This window comes from Triticum dicoccoides, chromosome 3B (genome assembly GCF_002162155.2).
Source record: "Triticum dicoccoides isolate Atlit2015 ecotype Zavitan chromosome 3B, WEW_v2.0, whole genome shotgun sequence".
Lineage (NCBI taxonomy): Eukaryota > Viridiplantae > Streptophyta > Magnoliopsida > Poales > Poaceae > Triticum > Triticum dicoccoides.
Genome location: NC_041385.1, coordinates 823,450,892 through 823,466,251, shown reverse-complemented (window position 1 = coordinate 823,466,251; position 15,360 = coordinate 823,450,892).

Below are 15,360 nucleotides of genomic sequence, written 5' to 3'. Positions count from 1 at the left end.
ACGACAACGATGCTACGATGGAGATCAAGGTGTCGCGCTGGTGACGATGGTGATCACGACGGTGCTTCGAAGATGGAGATCACAAGCACAAGATGATGATGACCATATCATATCACTTATATTGATTGCATGTGATGTTTATCCTTTATGCATCTTATCTTGCTTTGATTGACGGTAGCATTTTAAGATGATCTCTCACTAAAATTATCAAGAAGTGTTCTCCCTGAGTATGCACCGTTGCCAAAGTTCGTCGTGCCCAGACACCACGTGATGATCGGGTGTGATAAGCTCTACGTCCATCTACAACGGGTGCAAGCCAGTTTTGTACACACAGAATACTCAGGTTAAACTTGACGAGCCTAGCATATGCAGATATGGCCTCGGAACACGGAGACGGAAAGGTCGAGCGTGAATCATATAGTAGATATGATCAACATAGTGATGTTCACCATTGAAAACTACTCCATCTCACGTGATGATCGGTTATGGTTTAGTTGATTTGGATCATGTAATCACTTAGATGACTAGAGAGATGTATGTCCAAGTGGGAGTTCTTAAGTAATATGATTAATTGAACTTAAATTTATCATGAACTTAGTACCTGATAGTATCTTGCTTGTCTATGTTTGTTTGTAGATAGATGGCTCGTGCTATTGTTCCGTTAAATTTTAATGCGTTCCTTGAGAAAGCAAAGTTGAAAGATGATGGTAGCAATTACACGGACTGGGTCCGTAACCTGAGGATTATCCTGATTGCTGCACAGAAAAGTTACGTCCTGGAAGCACCGCTGGGTGCCAGGCCTGCTGCTGATGCAACTAACGACGTTAAGAACGTCTGGTAGAGCAAAGCTGATGACTACTGGATAGTTCAGTGTGCCATGCTTTACGGCTTAGAACCGGGTCTTCAACGACGTTTTGAACGTCATGGAGCATATGAGATGTTCCAGGAGTTGAAGTTAATATTTCAAGCAAATGCCCGGATTGAGAGATATGAAGTCTCCAATAAATTCTATAGCTGCAAGATGGAGGAGAATAGTTCTGTCAGTGAACACATACTCAAAATGTCTGGGTATAATAATCACTTGATTCAACTGGGAGTTAATCTTCCTGATGATAGTGTCATTGACAGAATTCTTCAATCACTACCACCAAGCTACAAGAGCTTTATGATGAACTATAATATGCAAGGGATGAACAAGACTATTCCCGAGCTCTTCGCAATGCTAAAAGCCACGGAGGTAGAAATCAAAAAGGAGCATCAAGTGTTGATGGTTAACAAGACCACCAGTTTCAAGAAAAAGGGCAAAGGGAAGAAGAAGGGGAACTTCAAAAAGAACAGCAAGAAAGTTGCTTCTCAAGAGAAGAAACCCAAGTCTGGACCTAAGCCTGAAACTGAGTGCTTCTATTGCAAGCAGACTGGTCACTGGAAGCGGAATTGCCCCAAGTATTTGGCGGATAAGAAGGATGGCAAAGTAAACAAAGGTATATGTGATATACATGTTATTGATGTGTACCTAACTAGAGCTCGTAGTAGAACCTGGGTATTTGACACTGGTTCTGTTGCTAATATTTGCAACTCGAAACAGGGACTACGGAATAAGCGAGCACTGGCCAAGGACGAGGTGACGATGCGCGTGGGAAACGGTTCCAAAGTCGATGTGATCGCGGTCGGCACGCTACCTCTACATCTACCATCGGGATTAGTTTTAGACCTAAATAATTGTTATTTGGTGCCAGCGTTGAGCATGAACATTATATCTGGATCTTGTTTGATGCGAGACGGTTATTCATTTAAATTAGAGAATAATGGTTGTTCTATTTATATGAGTAATATCTTTTATGGTCATGCACCCTTGAAGAGTGGTCTATTTTTATTGAATCTCGATAGTAGTGATACACATATTCATAGTGTTGAAACCAAAAGATGCAGAGTTGATAACGATAGTGCAATTTATTTGTGGCACTGCCGTTTAGGTCATATCGGTATAAAACGCATGAAGAAACTCCATACTGATGGGCTTTTGGAATCACTTGATTATGAATCACTTGGTACTTGCGAACCATGCCTCATGGGCAAGATGACTAAAACGCCGTTCTCCGGAACTATGGAGCGAGCAACTGATTTGTTGGAAATCATACATACTGATGTTTGTGGTCCAATGAATGTTGAGGCTCGCGGCGGGTATCATTATTTTCTCACCTTCACAGATGATTTGAGCAGATATGGGTATATCTACTTGATGAAACACAAGTCTGAAACATTTGAAAAGTTCAAAGAATTTCAGAGTGAAGTAGAAAATCATCGTAACAAGAAAATAAAGTTTCTACGATCTGACCGTGGAGGTGAATATTTAAGTTACGAGTTTGGCCTACACTTGAAACAATGTGGAATACTTTCGCAACTCACGCCACCTGGAACACCACAACGAAATGGTGTGTCCGAACGTTGTAATCGTACTTTACTTGATATGGTGCGATCTATGATGTCTCTTACTGATTTACTGCTATTATTTTGGGGTTATGCTTTAGAGACGACCGCATTCACGTTAAATAGGGCACCATCAAAATCCGTTGAGACGACGCCTTATGAACTGTGGTTTGGCAAGAAACCAAAGTTGTCGTTTCTTAAAGTTTGAGGTTGCAATGCTTATGTGAAGAAACTTCAACCAGATAAGCTCGAACCCAAATCGGAGAAATGTGTCTTCATAGGATACCCAAAAGAGACTGTTGGGTACACCTTCTATCACAGATCCGAAGGCAAGACTTTCGTTGCTAAGAATGGATCCTTTCTAGAGAAGGAGTTTCTCTCAAAAGAAGTGAGTGGGAGGAAAGTGGAACTTGATGAGATAACTGTATCTACTCCCTTATTGGAAAGTAGTTCATCACAAGAACCGGTTTGTGTGACAACTACACCAATTAGTGAGGAAGCTAATGATAATGATCATGAAACTTCGGATCAAGTTTCTACTGAACCTCGTAGGTCTACCAGAGTAAGATCCGCACCAGAGTGGTACGGTAATCCTATTCTGAAAGTCATGTTACTTGACCATGATGAACCTACGAACTATGAGGAAGCGATGATGAGCCCAGATTCCGCAAAATGGCTTGAGGCCATGAAATCTGAGATAGAATCCATGTATGAAAACAAAGTATGGACTTTGGTTGACTTGCCCGATGATCGGCAAGCAATTGAGAATAAATGAATCTTTAAGAAGAAGACTGACGCTGATGGTAATATAACTGTCTATAAAGCTCGACTTGTTGCAAAGGTTTTCGACAAGTTCAAGGGGTTGACTATGATGAGACTTTCTCACCCGTAGCGATGCTTAAGTCTGTCCGAATCATGTTAGCCATTGCTGCATTTCATGATTATGAAATTTGGCAAATGGATGTCAAGACTGCATTCTTGAATGGATTTCTAGAAGAAGAGTTGTATATGATGCAGCCAGAAGGTTTTGTTGATCCAAAAGGTGCTAACAAAGTGTGCAAGCTCCAGCGATCCATTTATGGACTGGTGCAAACATCTCGGAGTTGGAATAAACGTTTTGATAGTGTGATCAAAGCATATGGTTTTATACAGACTTTTGGAGAAGCCTGTATTTACAAGAAAGTGAGTGGGAGCTCTGAAGCATTTCTGATTTTATATGTAGATGACATATTATTAATTGGAAATGATATAGAATTTCTGGATAGCATAAAGGGATACTTGAATAAAAGTTTTTCAATGAAAGACCTCGGTGAAGCTGCTTACATACTGGGCATCAAGATCTATAGAGATAGATCAAGACGCTTAATAGGACTTTCACAAAGCACATACCTTGACAAAATTTTGAAAAAGTTCAAAATGGATCAGGCAAAGAAAGGATTCTTGCCTGTGCTACAAGGTGTGAAGTTGAGTCAGACTCAATGCCCGACCACAGCAGAAGATAGAGAGAAAATGAAAAATGTTCCCTATGCTTCAGCCATAGGTTCTATCATGTATGCAATGCTGTGTACCAGACCTGACGTATGCTTAGCAATAAGCTTGGCAGGAAGGTACCAAAGTAATCCAGGAGTGGATCACTGGACAGCGGTCAAGAACATCCTGAAATACCTGAAAAGGACTAAGGATATGTTTCTCGTATATGGAGGTGACAAAGAGCTAGTCGTAAATGGTTACGTCGATGCAAGCTTTGACACTGATTCTAAATCGCAAACCGGATACGTGTTTTTATTAAACGGTGGAGCTGTAAGTTGGTGCAGTTCTAAACAAAGCGTCGTGGCGGGATCTACATGTGAAGCGGAGTACATAGCTGCTTCGAAAGCAGCAAATGAAGGAGTCTGGATGAAAGAGTTCCTTTCCGATCTAGGTGTCATATCGAGTGCATCGGGACCAATGAAGATCTTCTGTGACAATACTGGTGCTATTTCCTTGGCAAAAGAATCCAAATTTCACAAGAGGACCAAGCACATCAAGAGACACTTCAATTCCATTCGGGACCAAGTCCAAGTGGCAGACATAGAGATTTGCAAGATACATTTGGATCTGAATATTGCAGATCCGTTGACTAAGCCTCTCTCACGAGCAAAACATGATCAGCACCAAGACTCCATGGGTGTTAGAATCATTACTATGTAATCTAGATTATTGACTCTAGTGCAAGTGGGAGACTGAAGGAAATATGCCCTAGAGGCAATAATGAAGTTATTATTTATTTCCCCATATCATGATAAATGTTTATTATTCATGCTAGAATTGTACGAACTGGAAACATGATACATGTGTGAATACATAGACGAACATATAGTCACTAGTATGCCTCTACTTGACTAGCTCATTAATCAAAGATGGTTATGTTTCCTAACCATAGACATGTGTTGTCATTTGATTAATGGGATCACATCATTAGAAGAATGATGTGATTGACATGACCCATTCCGTTAGCCTAGCACTTGATCGTTTAGTATATTGCTATTGCTTTCTTCATGACTTATACAAAGTTCCTATGAGATTGTACAACTCCCGTTTACCGGAGGAACACTTTGTGTGCTACCAAACGTCACAACGTAACTGGGTGATTATAAAGGTGCTCTACAGGTGTCTCCGAAGGTACATGTTGGGTTGGCATAATTCGAGATTAGGTTTTGTCACTCCGATTGTCGGAGAGGTATCTCTGGGCCCTCTCAGTAATACTCATCACCTAAGCCTTGCAAGCATTGTAACTAATGAGTTAGTTATAAGATGATGTATTACAGAATGAGTAAAGAGACTTGCCACTAACGAGATTGAACTAAGTATTGGATACCGACGATCAAATCTCGGGCAAGTAACATACCAATGACAAAGGGAACAACGTATGTTGTTATGCGGTTTGACCGATAAAGATCTTCATAGAATATGTAGGAACCAATATGGACATCCAGGTCCCGCTATTGGTTATTGACCGAGAATGGTTCTAGGTCATGTCTACATAGTTCTCGAACCCGTAGGGTCCGCACGCTTAACGTTACGATGACAATTTTATTATGAGTTTATAAGTTTTGATGTACCGAAGTTTGTTCGGAGTCCCGGATGTGATCACGGACATGACGAGGAGTCTCGAAATGGTCGAGACATAAAGATTGATATATTGGACGACTATATTCGGACACCGGAAGTGTTCCGGGTGATTTCGGAGAAAACCGGAGTGTCGGAGGGGTTACCGGAACCCCCCGGGGAAGTATTGGGCCTTGGTGGGCCTGAGGGGAGAGAGAGGGCAGCAGCCCAGGAGGTGGCGCGCCCCCTCCCATGGGGAGTCCGAATTGGACTAGGGGAGGGGGGCGCGGCCCCTCTTTCCCTCTCCCTCTCCCCCTCCTTCCTTCCCCCTTCCTCCTTCCTAGTTGGACTAGGAAAGGGGAGTCCTACTCCCACTAGAAGGAGGACTCCCCCCTCCTTGGCGCGCCCCAAGGGCCGGCCGGCCTCCCCCCTTGCTCCTTTATATACGGGGGCGGGGGGGGGCACCCCATAGACACAGAAGTTGATCTACGGATCGTTCCTTAGCCGTGTGCGGTGCCCCCCCCCTCCACCATATTCCACCTCGGTCATATCGTCGTGAAGCTTAGGCGAAGCCCTGCGCCGGTAGAACATCAACATCGTCACCACGCCGTCGTGCTGACGGAACTCATCTCCGGAGCTCGGCTGGATCGGAGGCCGGAGATCGTCATCGAGCTGAACGTGTGCTGAACTCGGAGGCCCCGTACGTTCGGAGCTTGGATCGGTCGGATCGTGAAGACGTACGACTACATCAACCGCGTTGTTATGACGCTTTCGCTTTCAGTCTACGAGGGTACGTGGACATACACTCTCCCCTCTCATTGCTATGCATCACCATGATCTTGCGTGTGCGTAGGAAAATTTTGAAATTACTACGTTCCCCAACAGGACGAGCCCCTCAGGGCGATTCGCTCGAATCGAGGAGATGGCCTCGAACCGGTACGCGCAGGTGACTTCGCGGTGACAGAGGAAGGTAATTTGAGGCAACTCTCGCTTCATGAATTTAGAGGAGTCCGTGTTTCCTAGCTCCTCAACTCCTCAAATTTTGCACTAATAAAAACTCCAGCTTCTCTGGCCCAACTCCTGGAGTTGAACCATTAGGCCCAGCTCCTGACCTGGAGTTTGAGGAGTCAGGAGCTGGTGGACTACTGAACACGCCCTAACTTCAGAAGAAAAACACGAGCTAAGGAGGAAAGTGAAACTGGCGGCGCAAGAAGGGAAATGTAGAACTAGGGTTTGTTCATATGTAGTGTCAACATCCACTCGCTCTCCAGCTTATATATCACAATCTAGGAGCCTTGACGAAGTCCACTTTATATTAAAAAATAGCAGTCAGTGACTGTTTGGGGATGAATTAATAACTGGCGCTAAGACCCTGCACAATGCAGGTGCCTCCACCGGGTGCTTCAGGAATAAATAACGGTTTCTTTTTTTGCGGGGTTAAAGGAATTTCATTGCTCAAACTGGAGGAAGCTCCTCCAAACAAAGTTGGGGTACATTAGCAGGGCCAGATTTTAGCCAAACTGCCGTCCTAGCTTCTACATGACCAAAAGTCGCCAACCTATGACTGACAGTATTTTGACACCTACTAATATGAGCAATGGAACAATCCCTATCACCAAGAAGCGACTTCACTTCATTTATCATCATCGCATGCGCGACCTATCCTCCACTGGTGCCCGAATCGAGTCCACGGCAACCAGACAATCCATCTCAACATCTGCAGGAAGTGGCGACCATTGCAAAGCAAAGTTTAAACCTTCCAAGCACGCTGCAAGTTCAGTTGCAAGGTATTTGCGCAGTAAACCAGGCTTCTGCAAGCCGAGAAAATGATGGCAACGTCACTATCGCGCAGTACCATGCCCGCACCTACCTTTCCAGAAGCTTCACAATAGGACCCATCAACATTTAATTTTACACGACCATGGGCTGGAGGTTGCCATTTGATGGGGAGAGACTGAGTGTCCTCTCCCTGTGATAGCAGCGGCAGCCGGCCTCCATCATCAATCACCATTTTACCTTTAACAAGATCACCTGTAGGATACCTCTTGATAGCGAGCAACGACGATGTTAGAATAAATCCGAGGTACGCAGTCGATCCTTCGAGGAACAAGCAATCACAGACAATGACAACACCGAGATTTGTTAACGAGGTTCAGCGAACTTGCCTACTCCCCGGGGCAATGACTACGAGCGCTCCTCCCCGAGATACCACAACACCGGCCACCCGGGCGCTGGCACAAGCCGCTGGCACCCCCTTGCGAGCCTGTCGATATCTAGTCATCATAGGTTACAACGTGGGGTGCCTCCTCATATATAAGAGGCCAAGGGTACAACGTGTCCGACTCTGATACTACAAGTATCCTACCCATACTACAACACCAAGTCCAAGCATAACCCAACTAGTACGAAATATTCGACACAAACACAACAAAACTCCACCTTGGCGAATATTCTCCACGACCTTGAATTTGTCCATGCGTCAAACTTCCATGTACTCCGAACTTGTGTTGTCTTTTTCTTAGCTTACTGAGAGCTACTCGACGAGTCTGCCCCAGACCCGCCGCCGCCGTGAGACCCCGTTGCTACTCCCGCAACTCCAGTCTCCGTGACTCCACCTGCAATAGTGCTCCCTTGCAACTTGTAAAGATGCGAAGCCGTCCTCTCTCCAATCATCACAGTCACCTCATCTTCTATGATTTTCATGGTCTTCTTATCCCGATCACAACGGAATACCATACCACCATCATGAAAAACACCAAGCGAAATTAGATTCCTCCTTAGCCCTGGCACATGCCTGACTCCCTGAAGCATCCGCTCAACTCCATCAAACATCTTGATTTTGATGTCACCTACTCCAGCAACACGATAACCTGTGTCATCGCCCACATAGCCTAAACCAAACTCACCAGACTTGTACGAAGAGAACCACTCCCTGTTGGGTGTCGCATGAAAAGAGCAAGTTGAATCCAACATCCATGCTTCACTTTTAGTTGACCGCCTGTCTGATACTATGAGGACATCACTACTGCTGTCTGAGTCATCACCATGAGTTGCCTTATTAGCACTTGCCCCACCATTGAGTTCTGGACAATCCTTTCTCATGTGTCCCCACTGCTTACACTTGTGACATTGTATATTCTTTTTCTTTTTCTTGTTCTTCCGAGCCTTATATCCCTTCCGCCACTCCTCACCCTTGACTAGCAAAGCTTCACCATGAGAGACTTCCACCGCGTTCTTATTTCTCATATCATAAGATAGCAATGCCGCAGTAATATCCTCATTCTTGACGGTCTCCTTGCCGTGCGTCAAATTAGTGATCAAATGGTCATAGGATGATGACAATAAACAGAGAAGCAGAATTGCCATATCCTCGTCGTCAATCGTCGCACCCAAGCGTGCTAGGTCCGTCACGACTTGATTAAAGGCGTTCATATACTCCACAAGATCCGACCCCTCCTGCATCCTCATCCCATACAACTTTTGCTTCAGATACACCTTGGTCGTCGCAGTCTTGGACATAAACTGACTTTCCAGCTTCTCCCAAATCTTCTTCTGCGAATTCTCATCCATCACATGATAAATAACCTGGTCCGACAGACACAACCGTATAGTCCCGGCTGCTTTCAACTGTAACTCCTCCCAGTCATCAGCCTCCATCTTAGCTGGCTTGGCTTCCTGCAACAACGCCTTCAAGCATCCCTGTTGTGCCAACAAATCTTTCATTCTTGTCTGTCATAACCCAAAGCTTCCAGTTCCGTTGAACTTCTCCACCTCAAACCTGATACCCGATGGCGCTATGGTTCTTTGTACGGCTGACCCTGCGAAAAATAACCGAGCAGTCTTCCAGTGATCCCCAAGTACAAGAACAGAACCTCTGTCTACTACTAGCAATCCAGCTAGTTGATCTTCACGTGAAGTGCTCCCTTGGCTCAACTTCCGTATGCTAAGCTATTTGCTTTGCCTCTGGCCTTGCTTCCGATGTACGTCAATGGATTTGTTTCTGGCCGATCTGATCTGTTGCCTCGTCTTTGCCTTGCGCGCTGCCCCTTTTATTAAGTGAATCCGCAGCTCTCCACCTCAGGCACGAGGACGAGTTCCACCAAGACTCGGTCCTGTTTTTTTTCAAAACAAATCTCACCTTTCCTGTTTCCGATTGCACCGAGATAATCGCTAAAATCAGCACGCCGCGACAATTCGAGCCCAGGCTCAACCGGCCCCTGCACGAGTCTTCCGCCGCTTGGGCTGCTTGCCCGCGTCCCCGCTGGACATCATCTGGGCCCAGCTGCTAGCTCCTTAGGCCACGTATCGACCTCGCCGATTCCAAACTCGGCGTTATTCCATGCCACCCTGACGCCATGCATTTTTTCCGATCTCGCCGACGCGTGACACTTCCACGAATATCTCCACCTCTGGATCAAGCGAAATCACCTCGCAACCTAGCTCTGATACCACTTGTTAGAATAAATCCGAGGTACGCGGTCGATCCTCCGAGGAACAAGCAATCACAGACAATGATGACACTGAGATTTGTTAACGAGGTTCGGCGAACTCGCCTACTCCCTGGGGCAATGACTACGGGCGCTCCTCCCCTAGATACCGCAACACCGGCCACCCGGGCGCTGGCACAAGCCGCCGGCACCCCCTTGCGAGCCTGTCGCTATCTAGTCGTCATAGGTTACAACGTGGGGTGCCTCCTCATATATAAGAGGCCAAGGGTACAACGTGTCCGACTCCGACACTACAAGTATCCTACCCATACTACAACACCAAGTCCAAGCGTTACCCAACTAGTACAAAATATTCGACACAAACACAACAAACGATTCATGGCTGAGTAAGAATCGGCAAGATACTTCAACTTGGGGCAGACGTTTGTCGTGGACGATTTCATTTCTGACATGCCAAGAGCGCCAGAGTACCATCAACAATCGCATGCGGTCATCGGCTCCCAGATTGTGCAGGACATCGAAGAGCCATTCAACGCCCGTAGGACGCACAGTGGTTAAGTTCGGCAAGTTCCAATGTTTGGCCATAGCTCGCCACAGCTCCACCGTGCGGGGACATCTGCAAAACACATGGAACGTATCCTCCCGCTCCATCGCACATAGTGGACATGTATCAGTAATCTCCAGTTTTTGTGTCTTTTTATTAGCCCAAGTGGCCAATGAGTTTGATGCAAGCTTCCACGCAAATGTATGCACCTTAGGCGGAGCAGGGCACCTCCATATTAGTGCCCAGATGTCACGTCGCCCGTCCGGTGCCCTGCTCGCTGCGACCGACGATGGTAGGAGTCGTTCGTTGAGGGCGAGACGATATGCACTCCGCACCGAGAAAACGCCAGTACGCTCCGCCGCCCATGCAATAAAATCACCAGCTTGACTTGGAGAAGCTTTTATCTTCAATATCTCCATGACGTCCACATGCAAGAAGTGTTGCTGGAGAAGAGGTACATCCCAATTTCCATGGTCATCCAAGAGTTGGCTGACTCGCCGTAGTCGGCAACGCCCTTGCTGGGAGATCGGGCCTCGTGCAACCGGGTGCGGAATCAATTGACCTCGCCAGATGCGGACCGCCGCGCCGTCCCCAATGCGCCAAATTAACCCCTTCTTAAGGAGGTCGAGGCCGTGTACAATAGACTGCCATGTCGAAGACGCATGCCGGAGAAGACTATATCCTCCAAGCACCCATTGGGGTAGTACCGAGCCTTGAGAACCTGCGCGCACAAGCTGTCAGGATTAGAGAGAAGTCGCCAAGCTTGTCGTGAAAGCAAGGCTTGATTGAAAAGCCGAAAATCCCGGATGCCAAGCCCGCCCTGCTCTTTTGGCCTGATCATAGTATCCCATACCCTCCAGTGGGTCTTTCTTCTTCCTTCCTTCGCTCCCCACCAAAAATTCCTGACCATGGGAGTAAGATCATCACAGACGCTACGAGGAAGCCCGAACACCCCCATCAAATATGTGGGTAAGGACTGCGCAACGGCTTTAATAAGAATTTCTTTCCCTCCTTGTGATGCACCTTCACCCCACATTAGAATTCTCTTTGTGAGTTGTTCCTGTAGACTCCGGAAATGTCCCTTGGGCATGCGTCCTGTAGGCATAGGTAATCCTAGGTATCGTTCCTCAAAATTCATATTTTGTACCTGCAATGCTTGGGTGATTGCAGCTTGGTCCTCAGGCCGGCATCTACTGCCAAAAAGTATCGAGCACTTTGAAGGATTTATGAACTTTCCAGTTGTTCTCTCATAAGTAGCCAAGGCATCTTTGATCTCCAAGGCCTATGCTGTCGTGGCACGGAAAAACAAAAGAGCGTCGTCCGCGAATAGCAAATGGGAAATGTCGGGCGCCCGGGGACAAACTCGCTCTGGGGTGATCTGTCTCTGCTGTACCTTCTATTTCAGGATAGCATCAAGTCCTTCAGCCACAAACATAAATAAGAATGGTGATATTGGGTCTCCCTGCCGTAATCCACATGACGGTGCGAACGAATCCGAGTTGGCTCCGTTGACTTTAACACTATATGTCACCGAGGTCATGCACGTCATAATCCAGTGCACCCAACGGTGAGCAAAGCCTAAGTGTTGCATCATTCACCTTAGGAATTCCCAATCCACCCTGTCATATGCCTTGGACAAATCAAGTTTGTACGCGCATACACTTCTATCCGGGTCCTTTTCCTGTTTGATGGTATGAATACACTCAAATGCAATAAAAACATTGTCAGTGATGAGTTTGCCTGGAACAAAAGCACTATGCTCCGGGGCCACAATATCATCCAACAACGGCCTTAGACGGTTTACAAGGCACTTAGAGATCACTTTGTAGATAACATTGCATAAACTTATGGGACGAAACTCGGAGAGCCGTTTTGGGTCGGCTACCTTTGGAATCAACACTATGGATGTGGAGTTGACTCCCTCGGGCATGATACCCGACTCAAAGAAATGTCTCACAGCCACAATTACCTCCTCCTTCATGATACCCCAATGGCGCTGAGAAAATCTAGCCAGAAAGCCATCAGGACCTGGCGCTTTGAGGGGCCCTACTGAAAGAGAGCGTCACTGATTTCCTTATCTGTGAAGGGGGCACACAATTTCTCATTCATGTCTGCAGTCGCTTTTGCCTGAAAAAGCTGGATAACCTCCTCAGGATCAATGTTAGGATCAGCCATAAACATATTCTCAAAGTACTCCTGTGCCATTTTCAGCATGGTATTTTGTTCCTGCTGCCATGTTCCGTGGTTGTCCATCAGCCCCTTAATTCTGTTTTTTCTGGCTCTCCACACTGCTTTACGGTGAAAAAACTTAGTATTTCTATCTCCTTCTTTCAGCAAAGCAACGCGAGACCGTTGAAGCCACAAAATCTCCTCTCAATATAGCAACTCGTTCATAGCATCCATTTCCTTCCTCAGTTTAGCTCGGTCGGCATTCATGTGCATAAGCTCTTCTACGCGTGATCGGGACTTCTCAAGCTCTCTAATAACATTGCTGAATTTTTTATTACTCCAAGAGTGCAGCGTACCCATCACCTTCCCATGTTCCAGGTGAACATCACGCAAACTTCTTTTGCTGCCCGCCTCCTTTCATGCATCTGCGACCACCTTCTCAAGAGCTGGCTCACGCTCCCACATCAGTTCGTATTGGCGAAACCGGCCCGGCCTAGGAGCCATATCTGGGATGCAACGCACCAAGAGTGGGCAGTGGTCCGAACACGGGGAAACAAGGTGTACCACTGTGGCCTCAGCAAACAATTCACGCCATGAGTTTGTAGCCACAACACGATCTAGCCGTACCTGGACATTGGCTCGCCATCCTCTTCTATTATCATATGTGAAAGGGTAACCTGCAAAACCCAGATCAATCAGCCCACAAGTTTCAAGTGCGTCTCTCAAAATTAGCATTTGTCCCGGGGAGCGCGCCGTTTCAGACATATGTTCATAGTCCCACACAGCCTCATTGAAATCTCCAACTAGTAACCAAGGCATATTAGTGCTACTGTGCAACCGGCGAAGACCATCCCACATAAGATGTCTATTTTCAACTCTTGGTTCACCATACACAAATGTGATCCGCCAAGGAGGGTCATCAGGTGCTGCACGCACATAAACATCAATCCATCTGTTATTAGCTTCTTTGATCTCCACTCTTACAGAGTCATGCCAAAACAGCGCAAGGCCTCCACTACGACCATCACTACTGACTCCTTCGAAACAAGCGAGCCCCAAACAAGAACGAAGATGATGCATTTTTTTCTTTTGGCTGTCTAGTTTCACACAAGAACACAAACTTCGGAGAATGGGCACCCACTAGTGCTGCGAGATCACAAACAGTACGAAGGTTCCCCGCCCCTCGGCAGTTCCAACTTAAGCAATTCATCGCTCCTGACGGGGCACCACACATGGCCCCGTCAGCTCACCGGCGGCCCCATGGCCGGTTGCCTTCTTATCCACCGAACGCTCCACACTGCTTGCTTCCTCATCCATAGCTGCAATTGAGGCCGGTGGCCTCCATATCCACCTAGCACAAAAGTTATCCTGGCGGCTGAAGTAGACACATGCGTAGCAAAACCAAGGAAGTTGCCCATACTGTATCTTGTAGTCTACCCGGGCTCTCTTCTCTTTGATCGTTTCTATCATTGCGACGGGCACTTCCAATGCCTGCGAGCACTTCCTCTCCCTCCATGAACTCCTCCGAGCCTGCTATCTCGAGCCTATCCATGCTGCAGTCCTATTCTTGTGCCATACGAACTGATGGCCTCCTTCTGTCCGCAATTACGAGCGCACACGCATCCGGGTTGGCCGCCAGGAGTGCTTCGGTTCCCTCGCCGGACGGCTTCGGGCGGGCAGCATCCGCTATGGGAGCCCCATGATCGCCCACACCGCCTTGCGAGTTCACCTCTGCATTCACCGGCGACTTACCCATGGTTCGTGACGACGACGGTATCGGCTGTGCGGTGAAACGCAGTTGCTTCGACAACATCTGGGGTAGGGATCGATCTGGCGGATCACTCGGTTTCTGGTGCCACCATGGACTACCCCTAGGATTAGATGTATATCCAGCCACGAGCAGTTTCATGGGGGAGTAGTAGTAGGACGAATCCATCCCAGACTCATGGCGTGATCTAGGTGGAAACCTAGACTGGGCCTTTCCATGGCGGTAGACAACGGGATCGCTTTCACCCTTGGGGCCAAGCGATCGGGGAGCGGACGCAGCCGCAACAGGGCTACCATGGCGCGGGAGCGCACATGTGGCAGCGGTGCCGACCACCGGCAGGCCGAAGCCGGGCGGCGGCGGCGGCGGAGGCAGGGCCCCATGGTCGCCGGACTCCTGAAACCCTAGCATAGTTTTTTTATGATGTTTTGATTTCCTCGTCAACGGTTTCTTGATCCATCCTAAGCACTTATACGGAGGCACTGCTCATTGTAGGTATCAATTATTTCTAGGAAGCAAAGCCTATTCTTTCTCTTCTTAAGCACCTTGCTTAAGCATTCCCCATTGTATATATAAGGAAAATAACACACGAGCTTATGGGTGCTCCACACCCCTATACGAATATTAATCATAAAAAATACCAAAAAATCAAAAAGAAAACTGAGATTTGGGTTTATGAAACGTGGGTTCTCAAATTACTCCCGTGTGAAATTTTATGAAAAAAATACCAGGAAACGTATCCGTGGCGAAGAAAATACTGTCCGAACAAAACACCATCCAAACAGTTTTTTCTATACATAGAGAATTTTGTCTTTTTTTTTGTCACGAATACGTTTCCTGGTATTTTTTCACGAAATTTCACACAGAAGTAGATCGGGACCCATGTTTGATATCCCAAAATCTTAGGGTTTTTTCCCCCA